The 14241-nt window shown below is 39.3% G+C and overlaps 11 non-coding genes across 11 annotated transcripts; all 11 read right to left on the bottom strand.

The window, feature by feature from the left end:
• Positions 1-275: 275 nt before the first annotated feature.
• On the bottom strand, positions 276-357 carry TRNAL-AAG (transfer RNA leucine (anticodon AAG)). The gene has a single exon. It is a non-coding gene; the product is annotated as a tRNA-Leu (tRNA).
• Positions 358-1403: 1046 nt separating this feature from the next.
• TRNAL-AAG (transfer RNA leucine (anticodon AAG)) lies at positions 1404-1485 on the bottom strand. Its single transcript has one exon. It is a non-coding gene; the product is annotated as a tRNA-Leu (tRNA).
• Positions 1486-1887: 402 nt separating this feature from the next.
• Positions 1888-1969, bottom strand: TRNAL-AAG (transfer RNA leucine (anticodon AAG)). Its single transcript has one exon. It is a non-coding gene; the product is annotated as a tRNA-Leu (tRNA).
• Positions 1970-3015: 1046 nt separating this feature from the next.
• Positions 3016-3097, bottom strand: TRNAL-AAG (transfer RNA leucine (anticodon AAG)). Its single transcript has one exon. It is a non-coding gene; the product is annotated as a tRNA-Leu (tRNA).
• A 402-nt stretch (positions 3098-3499) lies between these two features.
• Positions 3500-3581, bottom strand: TRNAL-AAG (transfer RNA leucine (anticodon AAG)). Its single transcript has one exon. It is a non-coding gene; the product is annotated as a tRNA-Leu (tRNA).
• Positions 3582-4627: 1046 nt separating this feature from the next.
• Positions 4628-4709, bottom strand: TRNAL-AAG (transfer RNA leucine (anticodon AAG)). Its single transcript has one exon. It is a non-coding gene; the product is annotated as a tRNA-Leu (tRNA).
• Positions 4710-5111: 402 nt separating this feature from the next.
• On the bottom strand, positions 5112-5193 carry TRNAL-AAG (transfer RNA leucine (anticodon AAG)). The gene has a single exon. It is a non-coding gene; the product is annotated as a tRNA-Leu (tRNA).
• A 1045-nt stretch (positions 5194-6238) lies between these two features.
• TRNAL-UAG (transfer RNA leucine (anticodon UAG)) lies at positions 6239-6320 on the bottom strand. The gene has a single exon. It is a non-coding gene; the product is annotated as a tRNA-Leu (tRNA).
• A 5871-nt stretch (positions 6321-12191) lies between these two features.
• TRNAL-AAG (transfer RNA leucine (anticodon AAG)) lies at positions 12192-12273 on the bottom strand. The gene has a single exon. It is a non-coding gene; the product is annotated as a tRNA-Leu (tRNA).
• Positions 12274-12675: 402 nt separating this feature from the next.
• TRNAL-AAG (transfer RNA leucine (anticodon AAG)) lies at positions 12676-12757 on the bottom strand. The gene has a single exon. It is a non-coding gene; the product is annotated as a tRNA-Leu (tRNA).
• Positions 12758-13803: 1046 nt separating this feature from the next.
• On the bottom strand, positions 13804-13885 carry TRNAL-AAG (transfer RNA leucine (anticodon AAG)). The gene has a single exon. It is a non-coding gene; the product is annotated as a tRNA-Leu (tRNA).
• Between the last annotated feature and the right edge of the window lie 356 nt (positions 13886-14241).

Genomic DNA, 14241 nt, shown 5'->3' on the forward strand with positions numbered 1-14241 from the left:
AAACCGCAGAAAGAGAAAACACTTGACAGTACTGGCTTTGGTTCTATGCCTCTGATGACAGCACCTAGGAAAGTGCAGGTAAAGCACTCTATGCCACAGCAGAATCAATGGATTAGTCTTCTCAAATGTAACCTTTTCTGACCAAGATAAGCTCCTCAAGTGGCCCTGATGTATAAGCTTGGACAAGTATTTGAGCAAGTGTTAAAGCCAGAGGAGCTGAGGCCTTATCTTTCCTACATAGTATATCCTTGTCAAGCAAGCGAGAAGTTAAAGGCTGGCAGTGGTGGGATTTGAACCCACACCTCCAAGGAGACTGGAGCCTTAATCCAGCGCCTTAGACCGCTCGGCCACACTACCCTGCGGATATCTGCTCTTGCGTGCTTTAAGACACGTTTTTCAAGAGTCAATGGTTAAGCGGTTAATTACTGTGCCATCAACAGGTTATCATCTGGGGATATGCTGCATGCTGGCAGCCATTCTCAGTTCCATAAGGAAGAACGCATAACAGTACTGACTTGTGTTCCATTTCTCTGATACCACTGAGTGCAGCACCTACTGTCCGATCGCTTTTCCGATCAATTTTCCGATCGAAAATCAGATCGGATATGCATTAAATTATCTATTGAACCAACTATCTGCCAAAAAATCTCATGGTGTATTCCCATCATGAGACCCTGGAGGAAGCCTTCAAATAATTTTTGCATCTCAAGGAAACCGACCTTACTGGGGCAAGTGGGGAAAATGCCAGGGAACCCCTGAAAAGTCCTGAAGGAAGCTTGGGCTTCCAGGGAACCCTGGTTGAGAAAACCTGCTTTGGCCTAGCGTACAATAAAAGACTTCCTCTCGAACCCCTAACTGCCCACGTAGTTAATGTATCAGCTTTTATGCAAAAGTAATGTCACCTGTCTAAAAAAAGCACAATTGTCCACTTACGTACAATGTACAATGTAGCCCGTAGCACTGGAATAGATGCTATTGCACGTATACCTAAAATCCCATTCACCTACAATTGAGAGGAAACATTTGCCTACTATTGGGTAATAGGGGCAGATCTCACCTCAGTCATCTAAATGAGATCTTTGCCCTGTTTACTTTGTAGAGAGTCCTATCTGTTGCCACTGTTGCTGTCAAAAGGTCCTCCACAGCCAGGAGTTATGAGCTGTGGCACATTGTCAGAATCCAGTGGAAAAGTGCATGTAAAGGTCTTAAGCCATTGTAAGCACTTTTTTTTCTAAACTGTATTCCTTTGTAGCGGTGAAAGAAAGTGTGGTGCTGGGAAAGCCTCATTCATGTTGTTGTGCAAGCTGATGGAGGAAAAGAGAAGTATTTGAGCTTTCTTGTTGTTGATGAAGGGACGTAGTAGATCCACAAGAGGCCTGCGAGGCAAGATAGAAGTTGTAGACTGGCAGTGGTGGGATTTGAACCCACGCCTCCGAGGAGACTGGAGCCTTAATCCAGCGCCTTAGACCGCTCGGCCACACTACCTTGCCGATATCGATCTTTTGTGTGCTTTTAAAATGAGGTGTGTATGAGTGGAATGTTAAGTGGTTCATTATTGTGCCATCAACAAGTAATCAACTGGGGACATGCTGCATGTATGCACCTATTCTCAAAACCGCAGAAAGAGAAAACACTTGACAGTACTGGCTTTGGTTCTATGCCTCTGATGACAGCACCTAGGAAAGTGCAGGTAAAGCACTCTATGCCACAGCAGAATCAATGGATTAGTCTTCTCAAATGTAACCTTTTCTGACCAAGATAAGCTCCTCAAGTGGCCCTGATGTATAAGCTTGGACAAGTATTTGAGCAAGTGTTAAAGCCAGAGGAGCTGAGGCCTTATCTTTCCTACATAGTATATCCTTGTCAAGCAAGCGAGAAGTTAAAGGCTGGCAGTGGTGGGATTTGAACCCACGCCTCCAAGGAGACTGGAGCCTTAATCCAGCGCCTTAGACCACTCGGCCACACTACCCTGCGGATGTCTACTCTTGCGTGCTTTAAGACACGTTTTTCAAGAGTCAAAGGTTAAGCGGTTAATTACTGTGCCATCAACAGGTTATCATCTGGGGATATGCTGCATGCTGGCAGCCATTCTCAGTTCCATAAGGAAGAACGCATAACAATACTGACTTGTGTTCCATTGCTCTGATACCACTGAGTGCAGCACCTACTGTCCGATCGCTTTTCCGATCAATTTTCCAATCGAAAATCAGATCGGATATGCATTAAATTATCTATTGAACCAACTATCTGCCAAAAAATCTCATGGTGTATTCCCATCATGAGACCCTGGAGGAAGCCTTCAAATAATTTTTGCATCTCAAGGAAACCGACCTTACTGGGGCAAGTGGGGAAAATGCCAGGGAACCCCTGAAAAGTCCTGAAGGAAGCTTGGGCTTCCAGGGAACCCTGGTTGAGAAAACCTGCTTTGGCCTAGCGTACAATAAAAGACATCCTCTCGAACCCCTAACTGCCCACGTAGTTAATGTATCAGCTTTTATGCAAAAGTAATGTCACCTGTCTAAAAAAAGCACAATTGTCCACTTACGTACAATGTACAATGTAGCCCGTAGCACTGGAATAGATGCTATTGCACGTATACCTAAAATCCCATTCACCTACAATTGAGAGGAAACATTTGCCTACTATTGGGTAATAGGGGCAGATCTCACCTCAGTCATCTAAATGAGATCTTTGCCCTGTTTACTTTGTAGAGAGTCCTATCTGTTGCCACTGTTGCTGTCAAAAGGTCCTCCACAGCCAGGAGTTATGAGCTGTGGCACATTGTCAGAATCCAGTGGAAAAGTGCATGTAAAGGTCTTAAGCCATTGTAAGCACTTTTTTTTCTAAACTGTATTCCTTTGTAGCGGTGAAAGAAAGTGTGGTGCTGGGAAAGCCTCATTCATGTTGTTGTGCAAGCTGATGGAGGAAAAGAGAAGTATTTGAGCTTTCTTGTTGTTGATGAAGGGACGTAGTAGATCCACAAGAGGCCTGCGAGGCAAGATAGAAGTTGTAGACTGGCAGTGGTGGGATTTGAACCCACGCCTCCGAGGAGACTGGAGCCTTAATCCAGCGCCTTAGACCGCTCGGCCACACTACCTTGCCGATATCGATCTTTTGTGTGCTTTTAAAATGAGGTGTGTATGAGTGGAATGTTAAGTGGTTCATTATTGTGCCATCAACAAGTAATCAACTGGGGACATGCTGCATGTATGCACCTATTCTCAAAACCGCAGAAAGAGAAAACACTTGACAGTACTGGCTTTGGTTCTATGCCTCTGATGACAGCACCTAGGAAAGTGCAGGTAAAGCACTCTATGCCACAGCAGAATCAATGGATTAGTCTTCTCAAATGTAACCTTTTCTGACCAAGATAAGCTCCTCAAGTGGCCCTGATGTATAAGCTTGGACAAGTATTTGAGCAAGTGTTAAAGCCAGAGGAGCTGAGGCCTTATCTTTCCTACATAGTATATCCTTGTCAAGCAAGCGAGAAGTTAAAGGCTGGCAGTGGTGGGATTTGAACCCACGCCTCCAAGGAGACTGGAGCCTTAATCCAGCGCCTTAGACCACTCGGCCACACTACCCTGCGGATGTCTACTCTTGCGTGCTTTAAGACACGTTTTTCAAGAGTCAAAGGTTAAGCGGTTAATTACTGTGCCATCAACAGGTTATCATCTGGGGATATGCTGCATGCTGGCAGCCATTCTCAGTTCCATAAGGAAGAACGCATAACAATACTGACTTGTGTTCCATTGCTCTGATACCACTGAGTGCAGCACCTACTGTCCGATCGCTTTTCCGATCAATTTTCCAATCGAAAATCAGATCGGATATGCATTAAATTATCTATTGAACCAACTATCTGCCAAAAAATCTCATGGTGTATTCCCATCATGAGACCCTGGAGGAAGCCTTCAAATAATTTTTGCATCTCAAGGAAACCGACCTTACTGGGGCAAGTGGGGAAAATGCCAGGGAACCCCTGAAAAGTCCTGAAGGAAGCTTGGGCTTCCAGGGAACCCTGGTTGAGAAAACCTGCTTTGGCCTAGCGTACAATAAAAGACATCCTCTCGAACCCCTAACTGCCCACGTAGTTAATGTATCAGCTTTTATGCAAAAGTAATGTCACCTGTCTAAAAAAAGCACAATTGTCCACTTACGTACAATGTACAATGTAGCCCGTAGCACTGGAATAGATGCTATTGCACGTATACCTAAAATCCCATTCACCTACAATTGAGAGGAAACATTTGCCTACTATTGGGTAATAGGGGCAGATCTCACCTCAGTCATCTAAATGAGATCTTTGCCCTGTTTACTTTGTAGAGAGTCCTATCTGTTGCCACTGTTGCTGTCAAAAGGTCCTCCACAGCCAGGAGTTATGAGCTGTGGCACATTGTCAGAATCCAGTGGAAAAGTGCATGTAAAGGTCTTAAGCCATTGTAAGCACTTTTTTTTCTAAACTGTATTCCTTTGTAGCGGTGAAAGAAAGTGTGGTGCTGGGAAAGCCTCATTCATGTTGTTGTGCAAGCTGATGGAGGAAAAGAGAAGTATTTGAGCTTTCTTGTTGTTGATGAAGGGACGTAGTAGATCCACAAGAGGCCTGCGAGGCAAGATAGAAGTTGTAGACTGGCAGTGGTGGGATTTGAACCCACGCCTCCGAGGAGACTGGAGCCTTAATCCAGCGCCTTAGACCGCTCGGCCACACTACCTTGCCGATATCGATCTTTTGTGTGCTTTTAAAATGAGGTGTGTATGAGTGGAATGTTAAGTGGTTCATTATTGTGCCATCAACAAGTAATCAACTGGGGACATGCTGCATGTATGCACCTATTCTCAAAACCGCAGAAAGAGAAAACACTTGACAGTACTGGCTTTGGTTCTATGCCTCTGATGACAGCACCTAGGAAAGTGCAGGTAAAGCACTCTATGCCACAGCAGAATCAATGGATTAGTCTTCTCAAATGTAACCTTTTCTGACCAAGATAAGCTCCTCAAGTGGCCCTGATGTATAAGCTTGGACAAGTATTTGAGCAAGTGTTAAAGCCAGAGGAGCTGAGGCCTTATCTTTCCTACATAGTATATCCTTGTCAAGCAAGCGAGAAGTTAAAGGCTGGCAGTGGTGGGATTTGAACCCACGCCTCCGAGGAGACTGGAGCCTTAATCCAGCGCCTTAGACCACTCGGCCACACTACCCTGCGGATGTCTACTCTTGCGTGCTTTAAGACACGTTTTTCAAGAGTCAAAGGTTAAGCGGTTAATTACTGTGCCATCAACAGGTTATCATCTGGGGATATGCTGCATGCTGGCAGCCATTCTCAGTTCCATAAGGAAGAACGCATAACAATACTGACTTGTGTTCCATTGCTCTGATACCACTGAGTGCAGCACCTACTGTCCGATCGCTTTTCCGATCAATTTTCCGATCGAAAATCAGATCGGATATGCATTAAATTATCTATTGAACCAACTATCTGCCAAAAAATCTCATGGTGTATTCCCATCATGAGACCCTGGAGGAAGCCTTCAAATAATTTTTGCATCTCAAGGAAACCGACCTTACTGGGGCAAGTGGGGAAAATGCCAGGGAACCCCTGAAAAGTCCTGAAGGAAGCTTGGGCTTCCAGGGAACCCTGGTTGAGAAAACCTGCTTTGGCCTAGCGTACAATAAAAGACATCCTCTCGAACCCCTAACTGCCCACGTAGTTAATGTATCAGCTTTTATGCAAAAGTAATGTCACCTGTCTAAAAAAAGCACAATTGTCCACTTACGTACAATGTACAATGTAGCCCGTAGCACTGGAATAGATGCTATTGCACGTATACCTAAAATCCCATTCACCTACAATTGAGAGGAAACATTTGCCTACTATTGGGTAATAGGGGCAGATCTCACCTCAGTCATCTAAATGAGATCTTTGCCCTGTTTACTTTGTAGAGAGTCCTATCTGTTGCCACTGTTGCTGTCAAAAGGTCCTCCACAGCCAGGAGTTATGAGCTGTGGCACATTGTCAGAATCCAGTGGAAAAGTGCATGTAAAGGTCTTAAGCCATTGTAAGCACTTTTTTTCTAAACTGTATTCCTTTGTAGCGGTGAAAGAAAGTGTGGTGCTGGGAAAGCCTCATTCATGTTGTTGTGCAAGCTGATGGAGGAAAAGAGAAGTATTTGAGCTTTTTTGTTGTTGATGAAGGGATGTAGGAGATCCACAACAGACCTGCGAGGCAAGATAGAAGTTGTAGACTGGCAGTGGTGGGATTTGAACCCACGCCTCCAAAGAGACTGGAGCCTAAATCCAGCGCCTTAGACCGCTCGGCCACACTACCTTCTTGATATCAATTCTTTGTGTGCTTTTAAAATGAGGTGTGTATGAGTGGAATGTTGAGTGGTTGATATTTGTGCCATCAACAAGTAATCAACTGGGGACATGCTGCATGTATGCACCTATTCTCATTACCGCGGAAAGAGAAAACACTTGACAGTACTGGCTTTCCACTTTTTCACCATTTTTCACTTTGTTCACCTTCTTCACTTTTTTCACCATTTTTTTTACTTTTTCACCATTTTTCACGTTTTTCACCATTTTTCCACTTTTTCACTTTTTTCACTTTATTCACCTTTTTTCAATTTTTCACCATTTTTCACGTTTTTCACCTTTGTTCACTTTTTAAACCATTTTCACTTTTTCACCATTTTTCACGTTTTTTAACCTTTTTTCACTTTTTTCACCATTTTTCACTTTTTCACCATTTTTCACTTTTTTCACCATTTTTCACGGTTTTCACCTTTTTTCACTTTTTTCACCATTTTTCACTTTTTCACCATTTTTCACGTTTTTCACCTTTTTCACTTTTTTCACCATTTTTCACTTTTTTCACCATTTTTCACGGTTTTCACTTTTTTTCACTTTTTTCACCATTTTTCACTTTTTCACCAATTTTCAAGTTTTTCACCTTTTTTCACTTTTTTCACCATTTTTCACGGTTTTCACATTTTTTCACTTTTTTCAGCGTTTTTCACTTTTTTCACCATTTTTCACGTTTTCACCATTTTTCACCATTTTTAACTTTTTCACCTTTTCACTTTTTTCACCGTTTTTCACCTTTTTTCACTTTTTTCACCGTTTTTCACCTTTTTTCCACTTTTTCACCATTTTTCAACTTTTTTCACTTTTTAATCCATTTTTCACTTTTTCACCTTTTTTCACTTTTTTCACCATTTTTCACTTTTTCACCATTTTTCACGTTTTTCACCTTTTTTCACTTTTTTCACCATTTTTCACTTTTTTCTCCATTTTTCACGGTTTTCACCATTTTTCATTTTTTTCACCGTTTTTCACCTTTTTTCACCTTTTTCACGTTTTTTCACTTTTTCACCATTTTTCATTTTTTTTCACCGTTTTTCACTTTTTTCACCTTTTTCACCTTTTTTCAGCTTTATTCACGTTTTCACTTTTTTCACCTTTTTTCACCATTTTTCACTTTTTCACCATTTTTCACCTTTTTCACCTTTTTTCACCATTTTTCACTTTTTCACCATTTTTCACCTTTTTTCACTTTTTTCACCATTTTTTTAACTTTTTCACCATTTTTCACAGTTTTCACCATTTTTCACTTTATTCTCGTTTTTCACCTTTTTTCACCTTTTTAACCTTTTTTCACTTTTTCACCATTTTTCATTTTTTTCCACCGTTTTTCACTTTTTTCACCTTTTTCACGTTTTTCACCTTTTTTCACTTTTTTCACCATTTTTCACTTTTTTCACCATTTTTCACTTTTTCACCATTTTTCACGTTTTTCACCTTTTTTTACTTTTTTCACCATTTTTCACTTTTTCACCATTTTTCACGTTTTTCACCTTTTTTCACCATTTTAACCGTTTTTCACTTTTTTCACCATTTTTCACTTTTTCACCATTTTTCACGTTTTTCACCTTTTTTCACCATTTTAACCGTTTTTCACTTTTTCACCATTTTTCACGGTTTTCACCATTTTTCACTTTTTTAACCATTTTTCACTTTTTTAACCATTTTTCACTTTTTCACCATTTTTCACGGTTTTTCACTTTTTTCACCATTTTTCACTTTTTCACCATTTTTCACGTTTTTCACCATTTTTCACTTTATTCACGTTTTTCACCTTTTTTCACCTTTTTCACCATTTTCCTTTTTTTTCACCGTTTTTAACTTTTTTTCACCGTTTTTCACTTTTTTCACCTTTTTCACCTTTTTCACCTTTTTCACCTTTTTTCACCTTTTTTCACTTTTTCACTTTTTTCACCTTTTTTCACCATTTTTCACTTTTTCACCATTTTTCACGTTTTTCACCTTTTTCCACTTTTTTCACAGTTTTTCACTTTTTCACCATTTTTCACGGTTTTCACCTTTTTTCACTTTTTTAACCGTTTTTCACTTTTTCACCATTTTTCACGGTTTTCACTATTTTTCACTTTTTTAACCATTTTTCACTTTTTCACCATTTTTCACGTTTTTCACCTTTTTTCACTTTTTTCACCATTTTTCACTTTTTTCAACATTTTTCACGGTTTTCACCATTTTTCACTTTATTCACGTTTTTCACCTTTTTTCACCTTTTTCACCTTTTTTCACTTTTTCACCATTTTTAATTTTTTTTCACCGTTTTTCACTTTTTTCACCTTTTTCACCTTTTTCACCTTTTTTCACCTTTTTTCACTTTTTTCACCTTTTTCACCTTTTTTCACCTTTATTCACGTTTTCACTTTTTTCACCTTTTTTCACCATTTTTCACTTTTTCACCATTTTTCACGTTTTTCACCTTTTTTCACCATTTTTCACTTTTTCACCATTTTTCACGTTTTTCACCTTTTTTCACTTTTTTCACCATTTTTCACTTTTTCACCATTTTTCACGTTTTTCACCTTTTTCAGTTTTTTCACCATTTTTCACTTTTTTCACCATTTTCCACGGTGTTCACCTTTTTTCACTTTTTTCACCATTTTTCAATTTTTCACCATTTTTCACGTTTTTCACCTTTTTCACTTTTTTCACCATTTTTCACTTTTTCACCAATTTTCACGTTTTTCACCTTTTTTCACTTTTTTCACCTTTTTCACTTTTTTCAGCGTTTTTCACTTTTTTCACCATTTTTCACGGTTTCACCATTTTTCACCATTTTTAACTTTTTCACCATTTTTCACTTTTTTCACCGTTTTTCACCTTTTTTCACTTTTTTCACCGTTTTTCACCTCTTTTCCACTTTTTCACCATTTTTCAACTTTTTTCACTTTTTAATCCATTTTTCACTTTTTCACCTTTTTTCACTTTTTTAACCGTTTTTCACTTTTTCACCATTTTTCACGGTTTTCACTATTTTTCACTTTTTTAACCATTTTTCACTTTTTCACCATTTTTCACGTTTTTCACCTTTTTTCACTTTTTTCACCATTTTTCACTTTTTTCAACATTTTTCACGGTTTTCACCATTTTTCACTTTATTCACGTTTTTCACTTTTTTCACCTTTATTCACGTTTTCACTTTTTTCACCTTTTTTCACCATTTTTCACTTTTTCACCATTTTTCACGTTTTTCACCTTTTTTCACTTTTTTCACCATTTTTCACTTTTTCACCATTTTTCACGTTTTTCACCTTTTTCACTTTTTTCACCATTTTTCACTTTTTTCACCATTTTCCACGGTGTTCACCTTTTTTCACTTTTTTCACCATTTTTCACTTTTTCACCATTTTTCACGTTTTTCACCTTTTTCACTTTTTTCACCATTTTTCACTTTTTCACCAATTTTCACGTTTTTCACCTTTTTTCACTTTTTTCACCTTTTTCACTTTTTTCAGCGTTTTTCACTTTTTTCACCATTTTTCACGGTTTCACCATTTTTCACCATTTTTAACTTTTTCACCATTTTTCACTTTTTTCACCGTTTTTCACCTTTTTTCACTTTTTTCACCGTTTTTCACCTCTTTTCCACTTTTTCACCATTTTTCAACTTTTTTCACTTTTTAATCCATTTTTCACTTTTTCACCTTTTTTCACTTTTTTCACCATTTTTCACTTTTTCACCATTTTTCACGTTTTTCACCTTTTTTCATTTTTTTCACCATTTTTCACTTTTTTCTCCATTTTTCACGGTTTTCACCATTTTTCATTTTTTTCACCGTTTTTCACCTTTTTTCACCTTTTTCACGTTTTTTCACTTTTTCACCATTTTTCATTTTTTTCACCGTTTTTCACTTTTTTCACCTTTTTCACCTTTTTTCACCTTTATTCACTTTTTCACTTTTTTCACCTTTTTTCACCATTTTTCACTTTTTCACCATTTTTCACGTTTTTCACCTTTTTTCACCATTTTTCACTTTTTCACCATTTTTCACGTTTTTCACCTTTTTTCACTTTTTTCACCATTTTTCACTTTTTCACCATTTTTCACGTTTTTCACATTTTTTCACTTTTTTTAACCGTTTTTCACTTTTTCACCATTTTTCACGGTTTTCACCATTTTTCACTTTTATAACCATTTTTCACTTTTTCACCATTTTTAACGTTTTTCACCTTTTTTCACTTTTTTCACCATTTTTCACTTTTTCACCATTTTTCACGTTTTTCACCTTTTTTCACTTTTTTCACCATTTTCACTTTTTCACCATTTTTCACCTTTTTCACTTTTTTCACCATTTTTTACTTTTTCACCATTTTTCACGTTTTTCACCATTTTTCCACTTTTTCACTTTTTTTCACTTTTTAAACCATTTTTCACTTTTCACCATTTTTCACGTTTTTCACCTTTTTTCACTTTTTTCACAATTTTTCACGTTTTTCACCTTTTTTCACTTTTTTCACCATTTTTCACTTTTTTAACCATTTTTCACTTTTTCACCATTTTTCACGTTTTTCACCTTTTTTCACTTTTTCACCATTTTTCACTTTTTTCACCTTTTTTCACTTTTTTCACCATTTTTCACTTTTTCACCATTTTCCACGGTTTTCACCTTTTTTCACCATTTTAACCGTTTTTCACTTTTTCACCATTTTTCACGGTTTTCACCATTTTTCACTTTTTTAACCATTTTTCACTTTTTTAACCATTTTTCACTTTTTCACCATTTTTCACGTTTTTTCACTTTTTTCACCATTTTTCACTTTTTCACCATTTTTCACTTTTTTCACCATTTTTCACTTTTTCACCATTTTTCATTTTTTTCACCATTTTAACACGGTTAATTACTGTGCCATCAACATGTTTATCATCTGGGGATATGCTGCATGTTGGCAGCCATTCTCAGTTCCATAAGGAAGAACGCAAAACAGTACTGACTTTTGTTCCATTGCTCTGATACCACTGAGTGCAGCACCTACTGTCCGATCGCTTTTCCGATCGATTTTCTGATCGAAAATCAGATCGGATATGCATTAAATTATCTATCGAACCAACTATCTGCCAAAAAATCTCATGGTGTATTCCCATCATGAGACCCTGGAGGAAGCCTTCAAATAATTTTTGCATCTCAAGGAAACCGACCTTACTGGGGCAAGTGGGGAAAATGCCAGGGAACCCCTGAAAAGTCCTGAAGGAAGCTTGGGCTTCCAGGGAACCCTGGTTGAGAAAACCTGCTTTGGCCTAGCGTACAATAAAAGACATCCTCTCGAACCCCTAACTGCCCACGTAGTTAATGTATCAGCTTTTATGCAAAAGTAATGTCACCTGTCTAAAAAAATCACAATTGTCCACTTACGTACAATGTACAATGTAGCCCGTAGCACTGGAATAGATGCTGTTGCACGTATACCTAAAATCCAATTCACCTACAATTGAGAGGAAACAGTTGCCTACTATTGGGTAATAGGGGCAGCTCTCACCTCAGTCATCTAAATGAGATCTTTGCCCTGTTTACTTTGTAGAAAGTCCTATCTGTTGCCACTGTTGCTGTCAAAAGGTCCTCCACAGCCAGGAGTTATGAGCTGTGGCACATTGTCAGAATCCAGTGGAAAAGTGCATGTAAAGGTCTTAAGCCATTGTAAGCACTTTTTTTTCTAAACTGTATTCCTTTGTAGCGGTGAAAGAAAGTGTGGTGCTGGGAAAGCCTCATTCATGTTGTTGTGCAAGCTGATGGAGGAAAAGAGAAGTATTTGAGCTTTTTTGTTGTTGATGAAGGGACGTAGTAGATCCACAAGAGGCCTGCGAGGCAAGATAGAAGTTGTAGACTGGCAGTGGTGGGATTTAAACCCATGCCTCCGAGGAGTCTGGAGCCTTTATCCAGCGCCTTAGACCGCTCGGCCACACTACCTTGCCGATATCGATCTTTTGTGTGCTTTTAAAATGAGGTGTGTATGAGTGGAATGTTAAGTGGTTCATTATTGTGCCATCAACAAGTAATCAACTGGGGACATGCTGCATGTATGCACCTATTCTCAAAACCGCAGAAAGAGAAAACACTTGACAGTACTGGCTTTGGTTCTATGCCTCTGATGACAGCACCTAGGAAAGTGCAGGTAAAGCACTCTATGCCACAGCAGAATCAATGGATTAGTCTTCTCAAATGTAACCTTTTCTGACCAAGATAAGCTCCTCAAGTGGCCCTGATGTATAAGCTTGGACAAGTATTTGAGCAAGTGTTAAAGCCAGAGGAGCTGAGGCCTTATCTTTCCTACATAGTATATCCTTGTCAAGCAAGCGAGAAGTTAAAGGCTGGCAGTGGTGGGATTTGAACCCACGCCTCCAAGGAGACTGGAGCCTTAATCCAGCGCCTTAGACCACTCGGCCACACTACCCTGCGGATGTCTACTCTTGCGTGCTTTAAGACACGTTTTTCAAGAGTCAAAGGTTAAGCGGTTAATTACTGTGCCATCAACAGGTTATCATCTGGGGATATGCTGCATGCTGGCAGCCATTCTCAGTTCTATAAGGAAGAACGCATAACAATACTGACTTGTGTTCCATTGCTCTGATACCACTGAGTGCAGCACCTACTGTCCGATCGCTTTTCCGATCAATTTTCCAATCGAAAATCAGATCGGATATGCATTAAATTATCTATTGAACCAACTATCTGCCAAAAAATCTCATGGTGTATTCCCATCATGAGACCCTGGAGGAAGCCTTCAAATAATTTTTGCATCTCAAGGAAACCGACCTTACTGGGGCAAGTGGGGAAAATGCCAGGGAACCCCTGAAAAGTCCTGAAGGAAGCTTGGGCTTCCAGGGAACCCTGGTTGAGAAAACCTGCTTTGGCCTAGCGTACAATAAAAGACATCCTCTCGAACCCCTAACTGCCCACGTAGTTAATGTATCAGCTTTTATGCAAAAGTAATGTCACCTGTCTAAAAAAAGCACAATTGTCCACTTACGTACAATGTACAATGTAGCCCGTAGCACTGGAATAGATGCTATTGCACGTATACCTAAAATCCCATTCACCTACAATTGAGAGGAAACATTTGCCTACTATTGGGTAATAGGGGCAGATCTCACCTCAGTCATCTAAATGAGATCTTTGCCCTGTTTACTTTGTAGAGAGTCCTATCTGTTGCCACTGTTGCTGTCAAAAGGTCCTCCACAGCCAGGAGTTATGAGTTGTGGCACATTGTCAGAATCCAGTGGAAAAGTGCATGTAAAGGTCTTAAGCCATTGTAAGCACTTTTTTTTCTAAACTGTATTCCTTTGTAGCGGTGAAAGAAAGTGTGGTGCTGGGAAAGCCTCATTCATGTTGTTGTGCAAGCTGATGGAGGAAAAGAGAAGTATTTGAGCTTTCTTGTTGTTGATGAAGGGACGTAGTAGATCCACAAGAGGCCTGCGAGGCAAGATAGAAGTTGTAGACTGGCAGTGGTGGGATTTGAACCCACGCCTCCGAGGAGACTGGAGCCTTAATCCAGCGCCTTAGACCGCTCGGCCACACTACCTTGCCGATATCGATCTTTTGTGTGCTTTTAAAATGAGGTGTGTATGAGTGGAATGTTAAGTGGTTCATTATTGTGCCATCAACAAGTAATCAACTGGGGACATGCTGCATGTATGCACCTATTCTCAAAACCGCAGAAAGAGAAAACACTTGACAGTACTGGCTTTGGTTCTATGCCTCTGATGACAGCACCTAGGAAAGTGCAGGTAAAGCACTCTATGCCACAGCAGAATCAATGGATTAGTCTTCTCAAATGTAACCTTTTCTGACCAAGATAAGCTCCTCAAGTGGCCCTGATGTATAAGCTTGGACAAGTATTTGAGCAAGTGTTAAAGCCAGAGGAGCTGAGGCCTTATC

Source organism: Hyperolius riggenbachi, chromosome 12 (genome assembly GCF_040937935.1).
Source record: "Hyperolius riggenbachi isolate aHypRig1 chromosome 12, aHypRig1.pri, whole genome shotgun sequence".
NCBI lineage: Eukaryota > Metazoa > Chordata > Amphibia > Anura > Hyperoliidae > Hyperolius > Hyperolius riggenbachi.